This window comes from Pseudophryne corroboree, chromosome 1 (assembly GCF_028390025.1).
Source record: "Pseudophryne corroboree isolate aPseCor3 chromosome 1, aPseCor3.hap2, whole genome shotgun sequence".
In the NCBI taxonomy this organism is placed as follows: Eukaryota; Metazoa; Chordata; class Amphibia; order Anura; family Myobatrachidae; genus Pseudophryne; species Pseudophryne corroboree.
In genome coordinates, this window is record NC_086444.1 from 1,237,929,665 (window position 1) to 1,237,935,664 (window position 6,000).

Here is a 6,000-nt window from a genome sequence, read left to right on the forward strand (position 1 = left end):
ATCAGGCTCCACTAGTCCACAGCCAAGTGTCACAACTGAGGGCTGAGGCTGACTGAGGGAAGCCTCAGATGTAGGGGCTGGCATGTAGGTGAACCATTGAGATTGAGATTAGGTTCCTAGACATACAGGATGTTAGAACACCATAAACCCGAAGGCGTGACCACAACAATGGAGTAAAATATAACAGTCAGTTTATTGAACACACAGTATAAATCTTGGCAATGAGAAATCCTCAACAGTGAGTGCAGAATGAAAATGCCGTACAGTTCCTGGGAATGTAACTGGTATTTGAGACTGTGGCTATGCAGAACAAGAAAACAAAGTCCTTTCCAAAATCCGGAGTTGGAAAGTCCGTGGCCACAGCTAACTGCTGTAATGAGGAATGAGCAAGTACTGCACAGTAGGTGGCAGACAGGAGACTGGGATAGGCACTGATACACTGAGGTTGAAAAGCTGTAGGTAGGATTGCCAGAGACTACTGGACGAAACTGGTGTGAGGAAAGATGTGCTGAACTCACCACTGGAGCAACAGTTCGATGGTGAGCATCGATAGATACTGTGGTCCGATGTTGTGTGGAATGATATGCAGGATGATATATGAATACCGCTGGAGATGATATGATGCACCGCTGTAGGCAGATGGTAACACCAATCCCTGCTGGAGGCTGAAAGCGATGTAAGTGACATGCTGGAAGCTTGAAGCCAGTGACACTTTACCACAGAAGCTAGTGAACGATGCTGTAGATAATGGAAGCAATAACGATACCAGGACACCACTGGAAGCTGGAGGCAGAATAGAACCAATGCTAGAAGCCGATGTCAGGACCGCAGCAGTAGAAAGCCAGGAAGCAGAGCTGGAACACTGCAGGATTCAGGCTGCACCGCAGGATGGTGATTGCTGCCGGTATTTTGTAGAAGCTGAATCACAGGAGCTGGAATATCTGGAAAGTCAAGCTGAGAATTCACCAATCAGGAGAGACATGTATGCAGGATTGACAACCAAAGCACTGACGATTATTCAGCCCTGGAGCAGGATATTTGTACTAGCTGATGAGCAAGGATTGGCTGGATAATTAAGGCAGAGTCCAGACTGCAGAGGATAGGCTGAAAACAACATGTGATGAAAAACAAACATGGCTGCGCCCATGTTTGAAACTGGAGGGAAAGTCTTTGTACTTACATGTGAGAACCGGCAGTAATGGCGGCGGAGGCCGTGCATGGTAGGAGACGCCGTACTTTAAACAAATGGATATTTTGTATAATGTGGCCGATGTACCGAGGAGCAAACTTCATACTTGGAACTCTTAAACTCAGATTTTTAGTAGACAGCCAAATACGGTCACCTGGTTTGAGGGCTGGAATTGCTCTACCCTTCTTGTCTGCAAACTTTTTGTACCTTGAGGAAGCTTTCAAGAGAGCTGTCTGGATATTCTTCCAGTTTTTAGAAAACTGACAAAAGGCGACATCAGCTGCAGGTACTGCTGTTGCTGGAAGCGGTTGAAACTCTGGAACCTTTGGATGGAGACCGTAACTGGCAAAGAATGGCGTAGAAGAGGATGAAGAGTGGTACTGGTTATTATGACATAATTCGGCCCATGGAAGAAGATGAATCCAGTTGTCTTGAGAAGATGATATTTAAATTCAGAGGAAGGACTCCAAGTCCTGATTCACCCTTTCGGTTTGCCCATTTGTTTGGGGGTGATAAGCGGTGGAAAACTTTAGCTTGACTTGGAGTGGTGAACACAGACTTCGCCAGAATTTGGCTACGATCTGGACACCTCTATCAGAGATAATCTCTTCTGGAAGACCATGTAGTCTGAAAATTTCTTGAATAAAAACTTGAGCCAGCTTGGAAGCTGATGGAAGACCGGTGAGAGAAACGAAGTGATCCATCTTGGTGAACCGGTCAACTGCAACCCAGATGTATTATATTTGTTACATTCAGGAAGATCTGAAATAAAGTCCATAGATAAATGGGTCCATGGGCGATGAGGAAACGACAAGGGTACCAGTTGTCCAGCGGGCAACTGGCGAGGTACCTTGTGCTGGGCACATTTAGGGCAGGATGCGATAAACTCTGCAGTGTCTTTCTTCAGGGTCGGCCACCAGTATGATCTGGAAATCAATTTAAAGGTTTTCTAAATACCCGCATGTCTGGAGAAGTGAAAGGAATGCACCCACTGCAAGAGCTTCCTTCTAAGGGACGGTTTCACATAGCTTTTCCGTGGCGGATGCATAGAGTCCACTCTCTCAGCGGAGAATACCACTGGATCGAGAATGGGATATTTACCAGTAGACTCAGACTAATTTTCTTGCTCCCAGGAGCGGGAAAGAGCATCAGCCTTACGATTCTGTGACCCTGGACAAAATGAAAGTTTAAAGTCAAACCTGGAAAAGAAGAGTGCCCATCTGGCTTGACGAGAGTAGAGGCATTGGGTGGCATTTAAGTACAGAAGGTTCTTGTGGTCTGTGTGGATAGTGATGGTATGAGAAGCTCCCTCCAGTAGATATCTCCATTCTTCATGAGCGAGTTTAATAGCTAAAAGTTCTTGATCACCAATGGCATAATTACGCTCAGCAGACGAGAACTTCTGTGAGAAGAAGCCATAGGGATGTAAGTGGCCATCCTCGTCTGTTTGAGAGAGCACAGCGCCGACTCTGACTGAAGAGGCATCCACCTCTAAGGTGAAGGGTGAGCTGGTATTAATCTTTTTCAGAACTGGAGTGGAGACAAACTTCTGTTTTAGTAGATAAAAAGCTTGAGTAACTTCTTCCGACCACTTGGAGGGATTAGCACCTATTCTTGTAAGAGCAGTGAGAGGTGCTACAATAGTAGAGAAGCCCCGAATGAACCTCCTGTAATAATTGGTAAACCCCAGAAATCTTTGAACACCCTTGAGAGTTGTGGGTATTCGCCAATCATGGATAGCCTGAAGTTTCTCAGGATCCATCTCTAATCTGGAACCGGACACGGTGTACCCCAGAAACGGAATTGACTTGACCTTGAACACACATTTTTCCAATTTACAATAGAAATGGTTGGCACGGAGATGGGACAGAACTTCCTTGACCCAATGATGATGCTCCTTTTTGTCATTAGCAAAGATAAAAATATCATTGAGGTAGACCACAACATGTCGGTAGAGGACATCACAAAAAATGTTGTTCACAAAATGTTGGAATACTGCTGGAGCATTACTTAGTCCAAAAGGCATGATGAGGTACTCGTAATGTCCATCACGGGCGTTAAACGCGATCGTTTACTCGTCACCCTTACGGATACGTATGAGATTGTATGCACCCCTCAGGTCCAACTTGGAAAAGATGGTGGCTCCACTGACACGATAAAAAAGCTCGGAGATAAGAGGCAAAGGATACTGATTTTTCACTGCGATGTCGTTGAGCCCACAGTAGTCAATACAGGGTCGCAGACCACCATCTTTCTTTTTCACAAAGAAGAAGCCTGTGCCAACCGGTGAGGAGGAAGGTAGAATGAAACCTTTGGCAAGGTTTCCTTTTATATACTCTTCCATGGAGTGTGTCTATGGAAGCGACAACGGATAGGTGCATCCTCGAGGTGGAGACTTCCCTGGAATGAGATCAATGGGACAATCCCACTCCCTGTGAGGAGGAAGAATATCTGCAGAGAATTTACTAAAAACATCAGTGAAATCTTGGTACGGTGAAACATCTGTAGACTTGGAAGAAGAGGTGCAAGCTGGAAGTACCTTTTTATAAGACAAGTCTCTGAACAGGAAGGACTCCATGTAAAGATATGTGTAATCTTTCAATCAGTTTGTGGATTATGGAGACGAAGCCATAGAAGGCCTAGAACCACAGGATGCATGGCTTTTGGAATGATCAGAATAGATATCAACTCAGAGTGAAGAGCTCCTAACTTCAGACGGATAGGCAGGTTCTTAAGATTAATGACTGAGTCGGAAATCCTGCTGCAATCCACCACAGTCAGGCATATGGAGGATGAGAGTCTCTCGGTGGGTAGGGACCACTGCTCAACAAATTCCGCAGTCACAAAGTTTCCGGCTGCTCCAGAATCCAACAGAGCGATGAGATTCCTGGAGCGCTGAGATGCCTGAAGAGAAACTGGAAGGTTACAGTTACATAAAGATTGAGAGGAATTAATTACTCCTAGCTGACCCTCTCCTTGATTGGCTAGGATTTGGAGTTTCCCTGACGCTTCGGACAAGCGTTGATGACATGAGATGGAGCAGTACAATATAGACACAGGTGTTCTGATAAGCGTCTTCTATGCTCTGCAGGAGACAGACGAGAGTATGTTGTACTGCATGGGCTCATCTTTGGGTGGAGATAACTGACGAGGAGGTATAACACTGGAGGTTTTAAGAAGTGTGGACCATCATCGTTCAATTGCCCTTTCACAGAATCTGAGATGAACTTTGATGCATAGGGATATGAGCTCATCAATTTCAGGAGGTAAGTCTCTAGTAGCAAGCTCATCTTTAATTCGCTCAGAAAACCCTTGCCAGAAAGCTGTGTAGAGAGCGTCATCATTCCATGAGAGTTTACATGAAATGATCTGGAATTGTACTAAATATTGACTGACTGTACATGTTCCCTGATGTAGCTGGAATAGATCAGTGGAGGCAGATGTCACATGTCCTGGCTCGTAGAACATGCGCCTGAAGGTTGCCACGAAAATTGTATAGGAAGAAATCAGGACATCAGACTTCTCCCATAGAGGTGAGTCCCAATCCAGAGCAGGACCACTGAGGAGGGAGATGATGTAGGTAACCTTGGTGAGGTCGGTTGGAAAGTTGTCATGCTGCAACTCAAAGTGAATTTCACACTGGTTTAGAAAACCTTGACAGGCTTCAGGGGAACCATCAAACTTGGCTTGTGTCAGCAGATGAAGACGAGGAGCAGAAACGGGACTTGTGGGTGGGGTTACCACCAAAGGTACTGTAGTCGGCACACTGAACGCCCCTGGACCACAGAGGGTTGTTTGAATCCCATCCAGCCAGGAGGAGAGGTCCTGGAGACAGCAAATCACTTGCCTCCTGATGTTCTAAACGGGCTGCAAGTTGTTTTATCAGGCTGATAGCTTGGCCCTGGTCTCTGGCTGTATCCATATGGTCAGTGCTTACTGTCACAACTGAGGGCTGAGGATGACTGAGGGAAGCCTCAGATGCAAAAGCTGGCATGTAGGTGAACCGTTGAGATGAGATTAGTTTGCTAGACATACAGGATGTTAGAACACCATGAACCTGAAGGCGTGACCACAACAACGGAGTAAAATTAAACAGTCAATTTATTGAACACACAGTATACATCTTGGCAATAAGATATCCTCAACAGTGAGTGCAGAATGAAAATGCAGTACAGTTCCTGGGAATGCAACTGGTATTTGAGACTGTGGCTATGCAGAACAAGATAACAAAGTCCTTTCCAAAATCCGGAGTTGGAAAGTCTGTGGCCACAGCTAACCGCTGTATTGAGGAACGAGCAAGTACTGCCCAGTAGGTGGTAGACAGGAGACTGGGATAGGCACTGATACACTGAGGTTGAAGAGATGTAGGTAGGATTGCCAGAGACTACCGGACGGAACTGGTGTGAGGAAAGATGTGCTTAACTCACCACTGGAGCAACAGTTCGATGGTGAGCATTGATGGATACTGTGGTCCGATGTTGTGTGGAATGATATGCAGGACGATATATGAATACTGCTGGAGATGATATGAAGCACCGCTGTAGGCAGATGGTAACACCAATCACTGCTGGAAGCTGAAAGCGATGTAAGTGACATGCTGGAAGCTTGAAGCCAGTGACACTTTACCACAGAATAACAAAAGAACAATACTTTGAAAAATTGTGCGCACTAGGTAGAAGTGCAGCTGAACAATTCACACATAAATGTGCACCCAAAAACACATTTAGATTAGTACATTTGGAAGAAGATAGTGTGAACAGATAATAGCGCTCTCCAACCACCATGAAAAAGGAGAAGACCTTTTGTCAGTG